The sequence below is a fragment of the Cervus elaphus genome, chromosome 13, assembly GCF_910594005.1.
Source record: "Cervus elaphus chromosome 13, mCerEla1.1, whole genome shotgun sequence".
NCBI lineage: Eukaryota > Metazoa > Chordata > Mammalia > Artiodactyla > Cervidae > Cervus > Cervus elaphus.
The window spans coordinates 8,358,713-8,376,600 of record NC_057827.1 but is presented as its reverse complement, the minus strand read 5'-3'; the positions used below and the strand labels follow the sequence as shown (position 1 = coordinate 8,376,600).

The 17,888-nt window shown below is 40.1% G+C and overlaps 1 long non-coding RNA gene across 1 annotated transcript; it reads right to left on the bottom strand.

Annotated features, from left to right (window-relative positions):
- Positions 1-284: 284 nt before the first annotated feature.
- Positions 285-16,550, bottom strand: LOC122706878. The gene is made up of 3 exons (XR_006344492.1): positions 16,425-16,550; positions 7,966-7,969; positions 285-294 (listed from the first exon to the last, which is right to left on the bottom strand). It is a non-coding gene; the product is annotated as an uncharacterized LOC122706878 (long non-coding RNA).
- Positions 16,551-17,888: the final 1,338 nt, after the last annotated feature.

The following is a 17,888-nucleotide window of genomic DNA, read 5'->3' as shown; positions in this document are numbered from 1 at the left end:
CTGCTGATGGGCATCTAGGTTGCTTCCATGTCCTGGCTATTATAAACAGTGCTGCAATGAACATTGGGGTACATGTGTCTCTTTCAGTTCTGGTTTCCTCAGTGTGTATGCCCAGAAGTGATATTGCTGGGTCATATGGCAGTTCTATTTCCAGTTTTTTAAGGAATCTCCACACTGTTCTCCATAGTGGCTGTACTAGTTTGCATTCCCACCAAGAGTGTAAGAGGGTTCCCTTTTCTCCACACCCTCTCCAGCATTTATTGCTTGTAGACTTTTGGATAGCAGCCATTCTGACTGGCGTATAATGGTACCTCATTGTGGTTTTGATTTGCATTTCTCTAATAATGAGTGATGTTGAGCTTCTTTTCATGTATTTGTTAGCCATCTGTATGTCTTCTTTGGAGAAATGTCTGTTTAGTTCTTTGGCCTATTTTTTTGATTGGGACATTTATTTTTCTGGAATTGAGCTGCAGGAGTTGCTTGTATATTTTTTAGATTAATCCCTTGTCTGTTGCTTCATTTGCTATTATTTTCTCCCATTCTGAGGGCTGTCTTTTCACCTTGCTTATAGTTTCCTTTGTTGTGCAAAAGCTTTTAAGTTTCATTAGGTCCCATTTGTTTATTTTTGCTTTTATTTCCAATATTCTGGGAGGTGGGTCATAGAGGATCCTGCTGTGATTCATGTCAGAGAGTGTTTTGCCTATGTTCTCCTCTAGGAGTTTTATAGTTTCTGGTCTTATGTTTATCTCTTTAATCCATTTTGAGTTTAATTTTGTGTATGGTGTTAGAAAGTGTTGTAGTTTCCTTCTTGTACAAGTGGTTGACCAGTTTTCCCCACACCGCTTGTTAAAGAGGTTGTCTTTTTTCCATTGTATATTCTTTCCTCCTTTGTTGAAGATAAGGTGCCCATAGGTACGTGGATTTATCTCTGGGCTTTCTATTTTGTTCCATTGATCTATATTTCTATCTTTGTGCCAGTACCATACTGCCTTGATGACTGTGGCTTTGTAGTAGAGTCTGAAGTCAGGCAGGTTGATTCCTCCAGTTCCATTCTTCTTTCTCAAGATTGCTTTAGCTATTTGAGGTTTTTTGTATTTTTATACAAATTGTGAAGTTATTTGTTCTAGTTCTGTGAAAAATACTGTTGGTAGCTTGATAGGGATTTCATTGAATCTATAGATTGCTTTGGGTAGTTTAGTCATTTTCTCAATATTGATTCTTCCAATCCATGAACATGGTATATTTCTCCATCTATTTGTGTCCTCCTTGATTTCTTTCATCAGTGTTTTATAGTGTTCTATATATAGGTCTTTCATTTCTTTAGGTAGATATACTCCTAAGTATTTTATTCTTTTTGTTGCAGTGGTGAATGGTATTGTTTCCTTAATTTCTCTTTCTGTTTTCTCATCTTTAGTGTATAGGAATGCAAGGGATTTCTGTGTGTTAATTTTATATCCTGCAACTTTTCTATATTCATTGATTAGCTCTAGTAATTTTCTGGTGGAGTCATTAGGGTTTTCTATGTAGAGGATCATGTCATTTGCAGTGTGAGTTTTGCTTCTTCTTTTCCTATCTGGATTCCTTTTATTTCTTTTTCTGCTCTGATTGCTGTGGCCAAAACTTCCAAGACTATTTTGAATTGTAGTGGTAAGAGTGGGCACCCTTGTCTTGTTCCTGACTTTAGGGGAAATGCTTTCTATTTTTCACCATTGAGGATAATGTTTGCTGTGGGTTTGTCATATATAGCTTTTATTATGTTGAGGTATGTTCCTTTTATTCCTGTTTTCTCTAGAGTTTTTATCATAAATGGATGTTGAATTTTGTCAAAGGCTTTTTCTGCATCTATTGAGATAATCATACAGTTTTTATCTAATGTGGTGTATTACATTGATTGATTTGCGGATATTAAAGAATCCTTGCATTCCTGGGATAAAGCCCACTTGGTCATGATGTATGATCTTTTTAATATGTTGTTGGATTCTGTTTGCAAGAATTTTGTTAAGGATTTTTGCATCTATGGTCATCAGTGATATTGGCCTGTAGTTAATTTTTTGTGTGTGTCATCTCTATCTGGTTTTGGTATTAGGGTGATTGTGGCTTCATAGAATGAGTTTGGAAGTTTACCTTCTTCTGCAATTTTCTGGAAGAGTTTGAGTAAGATGGGTGTTAGCTCTTCTCTAAATTTTAGGTAGAATTCAGCTGTGAAGCCATCTGGTCCTGGGCTTTTGTTTGCTGGAAGATTTCTGATCACAGTTTCGATTTCTGTGCTTGTGATTGGTCTGTTAAGATATTCCATTTCTTCCTGGTTCAGTTTTGGAAAGTTATACTTTTATAGGAATTTGTCCGTTTCTTCCAAGTTGTCCATTTTATTGGCATAGAGCTGCTAGTAGTAGGCTCTTATGATCCTTTGTATTTCAGTGAGTGTTGTCTTTTGTGATCTCTCCATTTTCCTTTCTAATTTTGCTGATTTGGTTCTTCTCCCTTTGTTTCTTGATGAGTCTGGCTAACGGTTTGTCAATTTTATTTATCTTTTCAAAAAACCAGCTTTTAGCATTGTTGATTTTTGCTATGGTCTCTTTTGTTTCTTTTGCATTTATTTCTGCCCTAATTTTTAAGATTTCTTTCCTTCTACTAACCCTGGAGTTCTTCATGTCTTCCTTCTCTAGTTGCTTATATGTAGAGTTAGGTTATTTATTTGACTTTTTTCTTGTTTCTTGAGGTAAGCCTGTTTTGCTATGAACCTTCCCCTTAGCACTGGTTTTACAGTATCCCATAGGTTTTGGGTTGTTGTGTTTTCATTTTCATTCATTTCTATGTATATTTCTATTTCTTCTATGATTTGTTGTTTATTCAGAAGCGTGTTATTTAGCCTCCATATGTTGGAATTTTTAATAGTTTTTTTCCTGTAATTGAGATCTAATCTTACTGCATTGTGGTCAGAAAAGATGACTGGGATGATTTCAATTTTTTAAAATTTACCAGCGCTAGATTTATGGCCCAGGGTATGATCTATTCTGGAGAAGGTTCCGTGTGCACTTGAGAAAAAGGTGAAATTGATTGTTTTGGGGTGAAATATCCTATAGATATCAATTAAGTCTTGCCGGTCCATTCTGTCCTTTAAAGTTTGTGTTTCCTTGTTAATTTTCTGTTTAGCTGATCTATCCATAGGTGTGAGTGGGGTATTAAAGTCTCCCACTATTATTGTGTTATTGTTAGTTTCCCCTTTCATACTTATTAGCACTTGCCTTACATATTGTGGTGTTCCTATGTTGGGTGTATATATATTTATAATTGTTATATCTTCTTCTTGGATTGATCCTTTGATCATTATGTAGTGTCCTTCTTTGTCTGTTTTCACAGTCTTTATTTTAAAGTCTATTTTATCTGATATGAGTATTGCCACTACTGCTTTCTTTTGGTCTCCATTTGCGTGAAATATTTTTTTTCCAGCCCTTCACTTTCAAGTCTGTATGTGTCCCTTGTTTTGAGGTGAGTCTCTTGTAGACAGCATATATAGGGATCTTGTTTTTGTATCCATTCAGCAAATCTTTGTCTTTTGGTTGGGGCATTCAACCCATTTACATTTAAGGTAATTATTGATAAGTATGGTCCCATTGCCACTTAGTTTGTTGTTTTGGGTTCACGTTTATACAACCTTTCTGTGTTTCCTGTCTAGAGAAGATCCTTTAGCATTTGTTGAAGAGCTGGTTTGGTGGTGCTAAATTCTCTCAGCTTTTGCTTGTCTGTAAAGTTTTTTTTTTTTTTGAATTCTCCTTCATATCTGAATGAGGTCCTTGCTGGGTACAGTAATCTGGCTTGTAGGTTATTCTCTTTCATTATTTTAAGTATGTACTGCCATTCCCTTCTGGTCTGAAGAGTTTCTATTGATAGATCAGCTGTTATCCTTATGGGAATCCCCTTGTGTGTTATTTGTTGTTTCTCTCTTGCTGCTTTTAATATTTGTTCTTTGTGTTTTATCTTTATTAATTTGATTAATATGTGTCTTGGGGTGTTTTGCCTTGGGTTTATCCTGTTTGGGACTCTCTGGGTTTCTTGGACTTGTGTGCCTATTTCCTTCCCCATTTGGGAAAAGTTTTCAGCTATTATCTACTTGAGTATTTTCTCATGGCCTTTCCTTTTGTCTTCTTCTGGGACTCCTATGATTCGAATGTTGGGGCATTTCACATTATCCCAGAGGTCCCTGAAGTTGTCCTCATTTCTTTTGATTCTTTTTTTCTTTTTTCATCTCTGTTTCATTTATTTCCACCATTTTATCTTCTACCTCACTTATCCTATCTTCTGCCTCCATTATTCTACTGTTGGTTCCCTCCAGAGTGTTTTTAATCTCATTTATTGCACTATTCATTTTTATTTGACTCTTTTTTATTTCTTCTAGGTCCTTGTTAAACATTTCTTGCATCTTCTCAATCCTTGTTTCCAGGCTATTTATCTGTAACTCCATTTTGTTTTCAAGATTTTGGATCATTTTTGTTATCATTATTCTAAATTCTTTTTCAGGTAGATTCCCTATCTCCTCTTTTGTTTGGCTTGGTGGGAATTTTTCATGTTCCTTTACCTGCTGGGTATTTCTCTGCCTTTTCATCTTATTTAGATTGCTGTGTTTGGGGTGGCCTCTCTGTATTCTGGTAGTCTGTGTTTCCTTTTTATTGTGGAGGTTTCTCCCAGTGGGTGGGGTTGGACGATTGGCTTATCAAGGTTTCCTGGTTAGGGAAGCTTGCATTGGTGTTCTGGTGGGTGGAGCTGGATTTCTACTCTCTGGAGTGCAATGGAGTGTCTGATAGTGAGTTTTGAGAAGGGTCTATGAGTTTGGTGTGACTTTGGGCAGCCTGTGTATTGATGCTCAGGGCTATGTTCCTGCATTGCTACAGAATTTGTATGGTATATCTTGCTCTGGAATTTACTGGTTCTTGGGTGGTGGTTGGTTTCAGTGTAGGTATGGAGGCTTTTGGATGATCTCTTATTAATTAACATTCCCTGTAGTCAGGAGTTCTCTGGTGTTCTTAGGTTTGGGGTTTAAGCCTCCTGCCTTTGGATTTCAGTCTTATTCTTCCAGTAGCCTCAAGACATCTCCATCCATACAGGACTGATAATAAAACTTCTAGGTTAGTGGTGAAAAGATTCTCCACAGTGAGGGACACCCAGAGAAGTTCACAGAGTTACATGAAGAAGAGGAGAGCGAGGAAGAAGATAGAGGTGAGCAGGAGGATAAAAAGGGGAACTCAAGAGGAGAGAGACAGATCTAGGCAGTACCCTGTTCCCTAAGTGTTCTCTGCAGCCCAGAACACCCACAGAGATTCACAGAATTGGATTGAGAAGAGAAGGGGGAGGGAGGAAATAGAGGTGATCTGGGGGAGAAAAAGGCGAGTCAAAAAGGGAGAGTGAGTAATCAAACCAGTAATCACACTCCTGAGTAAAAATGGGTACTGAAAATTGGATTCTTAAATGACCAAAATTGATATCAAATACTGAAAAACAAAGATTAAAAATATAGAGTAGATGTTAGACTCTTGAAAATACAATATTTATAAAAAAACGAAAAACATAAAAAAATTAAGAAATATATATGAAGTTCGCTTTAAAAATAGGGTCCTTTTTTTTTTTGGCCAGGGTATCAGTTCAGTTGAGTCACTCAGTCGTGTCCGACTCTTTGCGACCCCATGAATCACAGCACGCCAGGCCTCCCTGTCCATCACCAACTCCCAGAGTTTACTCAAACTCATGCACATCGAGTCGGTGATGCCATCCAGCCATCTCATCCTCTGTCGTCCCCTTCTCCTCCTGCCCCCAATCCCTCCCAGCATCAGGGTCTTTTCCAATGAGTCAACTCTTCGCATGAGGTGGCCAAAGTATTGGAGTTTCTGCTTCAGCATCAGTCCTTCCAATGAATACCGAGGACTGATCTCCTTCAGGATGGACTGGTTGGATCTCCTTGCAGTCCAAGGGACTCTCAAGAGTCTTCTCCAACACCACAGTTCAAAAGCATCAATTTTTCGGCGCTCAGCTTTCTTCACAGTCCAACTCTCACATCCATACATGACCACTGGAAAAACCATAGCCTTGACCAGACGGACCTTTGTTGGCAAAGTAATGTCTCTGCTTTTTTATAGTGGGTTATTAAAATGAAAATTAAGGAGTAATAGAGGGCTTTAAAAAAATTTAATTAAAAAAATAGTAAAAATATATCTAGGAATTTCTCTGGAGCTGTTGTGGGCAGTGTGGGTTCAGTTCAGTTTCAGATAGTTCCTTTTTCCAGCTTGTACTTCTCAATATCTATAGGCCCCTTCCAGTGTAGTCAGTGTTAACTACAGGGATTTTAATCTGTTGCACCTGTCACTTCTAAGGCAGTTCCCTTTGTTTATTTTGCTTCTGTTTGCAAGTCTCTTCAGTGTCTTATTTCCACCCTGACACAAGTGGGCCGAGGTGGTCTCTTGTTTAGGTTCGCTTGTTCAATCGTGCTATGGGGAGGGAGGGGCACTGTAAACAAATATCACTGGCGTGTGTGGGGAGTACTTGCAGTGTTCTGGCCACACTGGGTTTGCCCCCGCTCACGGCGCATGTGCTTTCCCTGTCTACACTGCTCAGGCTCCAGGCTGCCCTACAGGGAACGGGCTCTGAGTTGTGTGCTCTTCCCAGGCCTAAGCCGCTTAGGTTCAGGTTCTCAGGTGCTCCACAAAGGTGCAGACTAGGTTGGGCCTGCATTTTGTGCCTTGAGGAAGACTTTCTTTTATCTCCTTCCTAGTCTTTGGATCTCTGCATTCATATGGGTATGCCTTTCCTTTCCTCCTTTTCCTTTAGCTTCTCTTCTTTTCTTAGCTATTTGTAAGGCCTTGTCAGACAACCATTTTGCCTTTTTGCATTTCTTTTCTTTGTACCCAAGTTTCTTTTGATTGTACCCAAGTACTGTATTTTGGACTCTTTTGTTAACTACAAGGGCTACTCCATTTCTTCTAAGGGATTCTTGCCCACAGTAGTAGATATTATGGTCATCTGTATTAAATTCGCCCATTCCACTCTGTTTTAGTTGACAGATTCCTAAAATGTTGATGTTCACTCTTGCCATTTCCTGTTTGACCACTTCCAATTTACCTTGATTCATGGACCTAACATTCCAGGTTCCTGTGAAATATTGTTCTTTCCATCACCAGTCACATCCACAGCTGGGCATTGTTTTCACTGTGGCTCCGTCTCTTCATTCTTTTTGGAGTTATTTCTTCACTCTTCTCCAGTAGCATATTGGGCACATACTTACCTGGGGAGTTAATATTTACTGTCATATCTTGTTGCCTATTCATACTGTTCATGGGGTTCTCAAGGCAAAATACTGAAGTGGTTTGCCATTTCCTTCTCCTGTGGACCACATTTTGTCAGAACTCTCCTCCATGACCTGTCTATCTTGGGTGGCCCTGTATGTCATGGCTCATAGTTTCCTTGAGTTAGACAAGCCTGTGCCCCATGTAATCAGTTTGATTAGTTTTCTGTGATTGTGGTTTTCAATCTGTCTGCCCTCTGATGGAGAAGGATAAAAGGCTTCTGGAAGCTTCCTGATGGAAGAGACTGACTCTGGAGAAGACTGGGTTTTGTCCTGATGGGTGAGGCCATGCTCAGTAAATCTTTAATCCAATTTTCTGTTGATGGGTGGGACTAGGTTCCCTCCTTGTTGTTTGACCTGAGACCAAATGTTGGTGGAGGTAATGCAGACAAGGGTGACCTCCTTTAAATGGTCCTATAAACGCAAGGCCACAGTCAGTGCCCCTGACCCTGCAGCAGGCCACCACCGACCCACAGTTTCACCAGAGACTCCTGGACACTCACAGTTCATTCTGGGTCATTCTCTTGTGGGGTCACTGCTCCTTTCTCCTGGATCCTGGTATGCACAAAGTTTTGTTTGTGCCCTCCAAGAGTCTGTTCCCCCAGTCCTGTGTAAGTTCTACAATAAAATTCCACTTGCCTCCAAAGTCAAATTCCCTGGTGGTTCTCAGTCCTTTTGCCAGATCCTTTATTGGAAAATCTGTTGTGGGTCCTAGAACTTTCTTAACAGTGCACAAATTTATTTGGTATAATTGTTTTGCAGTTTGTGGGTCGTCTGCTCTATGGCTCTATGGTGGGTTTAGTTGTGACCTCCTCCATGAGGGCTTATGCCACATGCTGTGTGACCCAGGTCTGTTGCACCCAGAGTCCCTGCCCCTGCAGCAGGCCACTGCTGACCCATACCTCTGCAGGAGACACTCAAACACTCAAAGGCAAGTCTGACTCAATCTCTGTGGGGTCTATGGGTCCTGGTTCACACAAGGTTTTGTCTGAGTCCTCTGAACGTCCCTGGCAGGTATGGAGTTTGATTCTAAATGGAATTTTGCCTCTCCTACCACCTTGATGGGGCTTCTCCTTTGCCCTTGGATATGGGCTATCTGCTTATGGTGAGATACAACATTCTCCTGTTGGTGGTTATTCAGCAGTGAGTTGTAATTTTGGAGTTCTCTCAGGAGAAGATGAGCACATACTCTTCTACTGCACCATCTTGTGTGTAAGGAGGAGAAAAAGAGAGTCAACAGGGGACAGAGCAATCAAGCCAGGAATCAAATCCCTAAGTGCTCTCCAGAGCAGGCATAGCCAGAGAGATTCACAGAGTTATTCAGAGAAAAGAAGAAGTAGGAAGAACATAGAGGAGAAGAACCTGAGGGAGAAGAGGGAGAGTCAAGAAGAGAGAGAGTGATGAAGCTAGTGATCAAATCCATAAGTGAAAATAGATAGTGAAGATTATATTCTTAAAGGTACAATATTGATAACCAATATAAAAAACAAAGATTAAAAACCTAGAATAGAGGTTAGACTCTCAAAAATACAATATAAAAAATACAAAACAAAATCAATCACAACAATTTAAAAAATATATATGGAATCTGTTTTATAAAATAGGGTTTTTGCTTATTTAAGAAAGGTGATAGTAGTCTATAAAAATGAAAATTAATGGCGTAATAAAGTACTTAAATTTCCTTAAATTTTTAAAATTTTTAAAAGAACTTAATATTAAAAAGTGATAATAGTAAAAATATACCTAGGAATTTCTCTGCAGCTGTTGTGGGCAGTGTGGGATCAGTTCAGTGTCAATCCCTTGTTTCGGCTTTTATTTTTCTCAAGGTCTATAGTTGCTCCTCAAATGCACAGTCTCAGCACTAACTGCAGGTTTTTAATCTGTTGCACTTGTCACTTCTCGTGCGGTTCCCCCTTCTTGTTTATTTTGGATTCCTCCGTGTGCAGTCTCTTCAGTGTCTGATTTCTGTCCTGCCACGAGTGGACGATGGTGGCCACTAATTTAGGCTCACTTGTTCAGTTACGTTGTGTAGAGGGAGGGACACTACAAATAATTGCCACTGGCATGTGTGGGGAGCTCCCAGTGGATGGACAGCACTGGGTTTCCCACAGCCCAAGGTGGCATGTGTTTCCCAGGTCCACGCTGCTCAGGCTCCAGGGTGCTCTGCAAGGGCACTGTCCCGAGTGGGCCCTGCATTTCGTGCACTTCCCAGGTCTAAGCTTCTCAAGCTCCTGGACTCTCTGCAAAAGCACAGACCCAGATGATATGGGCTGTGTGTTTGTGCCCTTCCCAGGCCCAAGCCACTCAGGTGACTGGGTGCTTGGCAAGTGCACTGTCCCAGGTGGGCCTTGCATCTTATGCACATCCCTGGTCCCGGCTGCTTGGTTTCCTGGGTGTGCCCTGAGGGCACAATCCCAGGTTTGCTCTGTGTCCCCTCTGGGGAACTGATCTCAGGCTGTGACACTCAGGGCAGATGTGAACCATCAGGATCCCAGGAAGATGTGGTTAGCAACCAGCAGCCTGCCCACAGTCTGGTGGAAGATGCAGTCTCTGGGTCGAGACTGCAGCAGCCCCTTGCTTTCTGGCTCTGGCTGTTGCACACCTGCCTCTCTGCCTCTGGGGAGGGCAGGCCCTAAACAGCATCTGGCTTGCTGTCCTTCAGTATTTGCTAGGGCACAGTACTTTGTTCTGAGAGCATGTCAGGGGTCACCATGAGGCTTTAGAACCTTTCCCAGGAGAGGTCCCTTTTTTGTTTTTTGTCTCACTACTGATCCCATGGTTTGGGTTGCTGTGTCACCTTAGCCCCCTCAGATTGTCTTAAGGGCATTCAAGCCTGGCCCTTACCCTAAGAATCAGTGATGCAGCCCACGCCTCCCCTGTCCAGTTCCCACTCGCTGCTGGCGGACTTGAATGTCTGTGCTGTTTCTCCACTGGTAATTGTGGTTAGGCACATATCCTGTGTTCTTTCTTTTTCCAGTTATGTTGCCCTTTGAGATTCTAAAGCTCCCCACTGACACACTTATGTAGGGTTTCCTATTGCATGGAAACTTCTCCTTCTTCACGACTCCCTCCCCAAAATGGATCTCCATCGCTAAATACTTTTTCTCTGTTTTCATATTTTATATTTTGTCTTACCTCCTTTCAAAGAGATCAGGCTGCCTTTCTGGGTGCCTGATGTCCTCTGCCAGCATTCATAAGTTGTTTCATGGAAGTTGCTCAACATTCAAATGATCTTTTGATGAATCTGTGGGGTAGATAATGGTCTCCCCGTCCTATTCCTCTTACATCTTGGGGCAGCTTTTTGCAATACTGTATTAATTTCTGATGTACAGCAAAGTGATTCAGTTATACATATATAATATTCTTTTTAATATTATTTTCTATTATGGTTTATCACAGGATATTGAATATCATGTGCTATAAGTAGGACACTATTTATCCATTCTATATATAATAGTTTGCATCACTAACTCAAGTTCCCAATCCATCCCTTCCCCACTTCCTATCCCCCTGTCAACCATAAGTCTGTTCTCTATGTCTATAAGCCTATTTCTGTTCATTTGTATCATAGTTAGGTTCATTTGTATCATAATTTAGATCCCAGGTATGTGATACCATATGATTTTTGTCTTCCTCTTAATCCATCCATATTGCTGCAAATGGCATTATTTCATATACATATACATATAACATCTTCTTTATCTGTCAATGGATAGTCCAGGTCATTGCTATGTCTTGGCTATTGTGAATAGTGCTGCTAGGAAAATAGGGGTGCTTGTATCTTTTTCAATTATAGTTTTGTCTGGATATACACCCAGGGATGGGATGGCTGAATCATATGGCAACTCTATTTTTAGTTTTCTGAGGAAACTCCATATTGTTTTCCACAGTAGGTGCACCAACTTACATTCCTAACATAGTGTAGGAAGATGCCCTTCTTACCACACCTTCTCCGGTATTTGTTATTTGTAGACTTTTAGATGATGGTCATTTTGACCAGTGTGAGGTGATACCTCATTGTAGTTTTGAGTTGCATTTCTCTAATAATTAACAATGTTGAGCATCTTTTCATGTGCCTGTTGGGCATCTGTATTGAAATCTATTTATGATAGAAACTCTCAACAAAATGGGTATAGAAGGAACATACCTGAACAAAATAAGGCCATACAGTATAAGCACAGAGCTAGCATGTTACTCAACAGTGTAAAGTTGAAAGCATTTCCTCTAGGGTCAGGAACAAGACAGGGATGCTCACTCTCACCACTTTTATTCAACAGAGTATTGGGAATCCTAGGCACAGCAATCATATAAGAAAAATGAATAAGAGGAATCCAAGTTGGAAAGAAAGAAGGAAAACTCACTCTTTGCACATGGCATGATACTATACATAGAACAATGAACTGGGTAAAGTTGCAGGATATGAAGTTATGCAGACTGTATTACAAAGCTACTATCAAGACAATATGGTACTGGCATAGGAATGGAAATATAGATCAATGGAACAAGGTGGAACTCCTAGAGATAAACCCACATCTAAAGCCACCTAATCTATGACAAAGGAGGCAAGAATATACAATGGAGAAGAGATAGCCTCTTCAGCAAGTGGTGCTGAGAAAACGGGACAACCACAAGTAAAGAATGAAATTAGAGCACTCCCTAACACCATATACAAAAATAAACTCAAAATGGTTTAAAGACCTGAATGTAAAGTCAGACACTATACAACTCCTAGAGAAAATGTAGGTAGAACACTTGTTGACATAAATGCAGCAAGATCTTTCTTGACCCACCACCGAGATTTTTGGAAATAAAAACAAAAATAAACAAATTGTACCTAAATAAACTTAAAATCTTTTGCACAGCAAAGGAAACCATACATAAGATGAAGAGACAACCTACAGAATGGGAGATAATAATTCCAAATGAAGCAACTGACAAAGGATTAATCTCCAAAATATACAAGCAGCTCATGGAGCTCAATATCAAACAAAACAAAACAAAAAACCACCCAATCAAAAAATACAGACTTAGAATGACATTTCTCCAAAGAAGGCATACAGATGGCCAAAAAAAAAAAAAAAAAGAAAAGAAAAGATGCTCAACACTGCTCATTACTGCTGCTGCTGCAAAGTCACTTCAGTCGTGTCCAACTCTGTGAGATCCCATAGACGGCAGCCCACCAGGCTCCCCCATCCCTGGATTCTCCAGGCAAGAAGGAAATGGGTTGCCATTTCCTTCTCCAATGCATGAAAGTGAAAAGTGAAAGTGAAGTTGCTCATTCTTGTCCTACTCTTAGCGACCCCATGGACCACAGCCCACCAGGCTCCTCCATCCATGGGATCTTCCAGGCAAGAGTACTGGAGTGGGGTGCCATTGCCTTCTCTGACTGCTCATTACTAGAGAAATGCAAATCAAAACTGCAATGAGGTATCACTTCATACTGGTCAGAATGGTCATCATCAAAATATCTACAAACAATAAATGCTGAAAGGGTGTGGGAAAAGGGGACCTCCTCATGTGCTCTGGTTGGAGTACAAATTGATAAAGCCACTAAGAAAACAGTATGGAGGTTTCCTAAAAACTAAAAGTAGAACTACCATATGACTCAGTAATCCTATTACTGGGCATCTATCAGAGAAAATCATAAATTCAGAAAGATACATGCACTCCAGTATTCATAGCAGTACTATTAATAATAGCCAAGACATGGCAGCAACCTAAATGCCCATCGATGGAAGAATGGGTAAAGATGTGGTACATATATACAATGGAGTATTGCTCAGCCATAAAAAAGAACAAATTTGAGTCTGTTCTAGTGAGGTGGATGAACTTAGAGCCTGTTATCACAGAATGAAGTAAGTCAGAAAGAGAAAAATATCATATGTTAAAGCATATATATAAAATCTAGGAAAATGGTACTGATGGATCTATTTCTAGGGAAGGAATGGAGATGAAGATATAAAGAATGGACTTTTGGACCCAGTGAGGGAAGGAGAGAGTGGGAAGAATGGAGAAAGTAGTGTCAATATATACACACTGTTGTGTTAAAATAGATAGCTTGTGAGAAGTTGATGAATAACATATGGTTAGGGCCCAGCCTGGTACTCTGTGATGACCTAGAGGGGTGGGATGGGGGAGGGGAGGGAGGCTTGAGAGGAAGGGGATATATGTATAATTATGGCTGATTTGTGTTCTTGTATGGCAGAAACCAACATTGTAAAGCAATTTTCCTCCAATTAAATAATAAATTGGTCTTCCCACATGGCGCTAGTAGTAAAGAACCCACCTGTCAATGCAGATAGATGTAAGAGATGTGGGGTCTGTCTCTGGATTGGGAAGCTGAAGCTCCCCTAGAGGAGGACACAGCAATCCAATCCAGTATTCTTGCCGGAAGAATCCCGTGGACAGAGGAGCCGGGTGGGCTATGGTCCATAGGGTCGCAAAGAGTCAGACACGACTAAAGCAACTTAGCATGCACACATGCACAAAAAGTAAATTTTAAAAATATACATGGCCCACAAAAAAAAAAAAAAGAACAAAATAATGCCATTTGCAGAGACATGGGGGGACCTAGAGACTGTTCTATTGAGTGAAGTAAGTCAGAACGAGAAAAACAAATAGAGTATATTAATGCATAAATGTGGAATCTAGAAAAAATGGTATAGATGATTTTATTTGCAAAGCAGAAATAGACATAAAGGTAGAAAACAATTATATGGATACCAAAGAGGAAAGGTGGGGGATGGAAGGAACTGGAAAATTGGGACTGACACATATATACTATTGATACTACATCTAAGATAGATAAGTAATGAGAACGTACTGCATAGCACAGGAAACACTACTTAATGCACTCTGGTCCCCTGAATGGGTAGAAAGTCCAAAAGAGAGAGGGTATATGTATGTGTATGGCTGTGTAGTATAATGATATATGTATATTCATTTTGCTCTCTAGTAGAAATTAAAACAACATCGTCAAGCAACTATACTCCAATAAAAATGTATTTAAAAATATTCAGAATGTTCATAGCAGCATTATCTACAATAGCCAAGATATAGAAGCAAGCTAAATACCCATCAATAGATGAATGGATGTGAATTATATGTGAAGAAGATGTGAATTATATGTACAAGTGTATACCATGTGCATGCGCGCTAAGTTGTTTCAGTTGTGTCTGACTCTGTGCGACCCTGTGGACTATAGTCCACCAGGCTCCTCTGTCCATGGGATTCTCCAGACAAGAATACTGGAGTGGATTGCTGTGCCCTCCTCACAAGAGAATATTACTCAGTCATGAAAAAGAGTGGGATTTTGCCATTTACAACAACTTGGATGGACTTAGAAGGTATTATGCTTAGTAACATAAATCAGACAGAAAGTCAAATACTGCATGTTCTTTCTTATGTATAGAACCTGAAAAATAAAACAAAAGAATGAATGTAACAAAACAGAAACAGATCTAGGGAATGAACTAATGATTATCAGTGGGGGAGGAAAGTGGGGGCCTGGTAAGGGGATTAAGAGGTACAAACTACTATGTATCAAATAGATAAGCTACAAGAATTTATCTTGTAGAGCAGAGGGGATATAGAGAATATTTTATGATAACTTTTAATGCAATCATACTTTAGAAATTTGATCCACTATGCTGTATAGCGGAAAGTAAAATAATATTATAGATCAACTATGCCTCAATTATCACACAGCACTCGATGTGCAGAGGAACTCTTCTGAGACATACAGGTGCTCTGGAGCACTGCAGAGGGAGAGAGTGAAGATAGCTCTCATCCCCTAAAGTAAGGCAGAGGAGGAGTGCAAAGATGGTACCTACTGAATAAAGGAAAAAATAGAAATTTTAAAGAGGAAACAAAGGGGAATAAAATGAAAAATAAAATGGTTCCAACTGACTCTAGCAGAGGGAGAGCAGGAAGATGTCACATGCTAGCTTTTGACCCTGGGGACTGTCCTAGCAGGTCCCTGCAATTCAGGCCAATGCTTTAAAATTAGCAAGTGAGTCCCTTTCACATAAAGTCTCAGAGCTTTTCAAGGGCTCAATTTACCACAGTCTGCAGATTTCTTGGGCTTGAGCCCTGTTAGTCTTCAAATACAGGTGTCTTAAGGGCTTGTATCTCAGGTGTCTGATTTAAGAGTTGGGGTGTCTGTTGTGGGGTACAAGCCCTTCTCTCCTCAGGAAGAAGTGTCAGGTTTGGGGTTCCCTCCTGATTATGGGTTCTACTGCTGTGGATGGGGTTTATGGTTAGACTGTGTCTCAGCCCTTCCCACTTACTTTAATGTGAGTTCCCTCTCATTTGTCTGATGTGAAGAGGTAGCTCTGCCAGTTTTAGTTTTTGTTTTGTTTTTTCAGAAGAAGTTGTTCCATATATAGCTGTAGGATCTGTGTGTCCATGGGAGAAGATGAGCTCAGGATATTCTCATATCACCATCTCGAACCAGACCCTCAATGGTAGTATAAGTAGTACAGTATCAACACAAGGACAGAAACAAATGAGAACAGAGATATACAATCACTTGTATGACAAAGGGGTACTGCAGTGTAGTGAAGAAAGGATGGTCTTTCAAGAAGCTTTGCAAAGGAGATGAGAGCCTTGAAGATGAGGAGTGTAGTGGCTGACCATCAGAAGTTGACAGTGCCCTACTGAGAGCCGTCACTGAGGCTGATCCTCTTAAACAACTACACGGGAAGTTGCCAAAGAACTCAACATTGACCATTCTACATACTCAACATTGATCATTCAAGTTTGGCATTTGAAGCAAATTGGAAAGGTGAAGAAACTTGATAAGTGGGTGCCTCATGAACTGGCCACAAAATCAAAAATATCATTGTTTTGAAGTGTCATTTTCTCTTATTCTATGCAAAAACAATGAACCATTTCTCTATGAGACTGTGAGGTGCAATAAAAATTGGATTTTATACAGCAATCAGTGATACCCAGATCAATGGTTGGACTGAGAAAAAGCTCCAAAACACTTCCTAAAACCAAATTTGCACCCTCCCACCCCCCCCCCCCGGAAAAAAAAAAAAAAAGGTTATGGTCACTGTTTGGTGGTCTGCTAGCTGATCTGATCCACTACAGCTTTCTGAATTCTGGCAAAACCATTACATCTGAGAAATATGCTCACCAAACCAATGAGGTGCACTGAAAACTGCACCACCTGCAGCCAGCACTGGTAAACAGAATGGGCCCAGTTCTTCTCCACAACGACTCCCAACCACACATTGAACAACCTCTTCAAAAGTTGAACAAATTAGGTTATGAAGTTTTGCCTCATCCACCATATTCACCTGACCTCCTACCAACAAACTATCACTTCTTCAAGCATCTCGACAACTTGTTGCAGGGAAAATGCTTCCACAACCTGCAGGATATAGAAAATGCTTTCTAAGAGTTCCTCGAATTTTGAAGCACAGATTTTTATGCTATAGGAATTAATAAACTTATATTTTTTGTTGGAAAAAAACGCATTGATTGTAACAGTTCCTATTTTGATTAATAAAGATGTATTTGAGCCTAGTTATAGTGATTTAAAATTCAGCGTCCAAAACCACAATTGCTTTTGCATCAACCTAATATAATGTGCAAATAAAGATAAAACACTTTGGGAGAAAGCAGACTGTGACCAATATTCCCATAGTCTACTCCTGCCCTGGGTCAAAGCAATGGCCTGAGATCAGTAAGCAAGTGTTTACTTGGCTCTGGCTCTGTTCATAAGCACCAGTACCCATGCCTGGGGACACTTTCACTGGTTCTCACCAGTGAAAGCTTCTGCTATTTTACACTTCTCCTCCCTGGCTTCCCCAGAGCCCTCCAATGATACCGTCTTGTGTCACTACCAGTGATGATTGCTGCACAGAACAACCTGTCCTATTTTCTGCTCAAATTCTATTAAAACATGGCTTTGCAAGGTTTATGCTTTCTTTGACATGCGTAACATGTTTACACTCAATGTACTTAGCTTTGTGACTATAGAGGTCAAGTCCAAGGGTACTCCTTGAGACCATGATGACTCTGTGATTGGCATCCTCTCTCTCCTCGAAATTTTGTTGCTGAGACCTAGCTCTCTTTGCATTGCAATGACATACTTCACGGAATCCCTGTTCTCCAGATTAAAAAAGTTTTCAGCAGACCCTCCCTGGCCAGGGATTTGCCCAGATTTGCACCTTAGAGAAATCAAGAATTAGATTTCATTTAATCCGTCTTTGTATAAATATTCCTATGATATTACAAGAAATATGGCAATTACTAATTACATATTTTACAGAAAAATATAACACCAAGTAAATATTTTTGAGTTAAAAGTTGAAAAAGTATAACATAAATAAACAGAATTATGTGGTCCAGTTAGTCTTTAGACAAAGGAAAAAATTGTCATTCTTTTATGCATAATGAGAAGTGAATTAAAAACAAAAACCAAGAATTCCCTGATGGGCCCGTGGTGAGGACTCCATACTTTCACTGCTGAGGGCCTGGGTTCAATCCCTGGTAGGGGAACTAAGATCCTGAAACAGCAGCAAAAGAAAAAAAAAAGAGAGAGAGA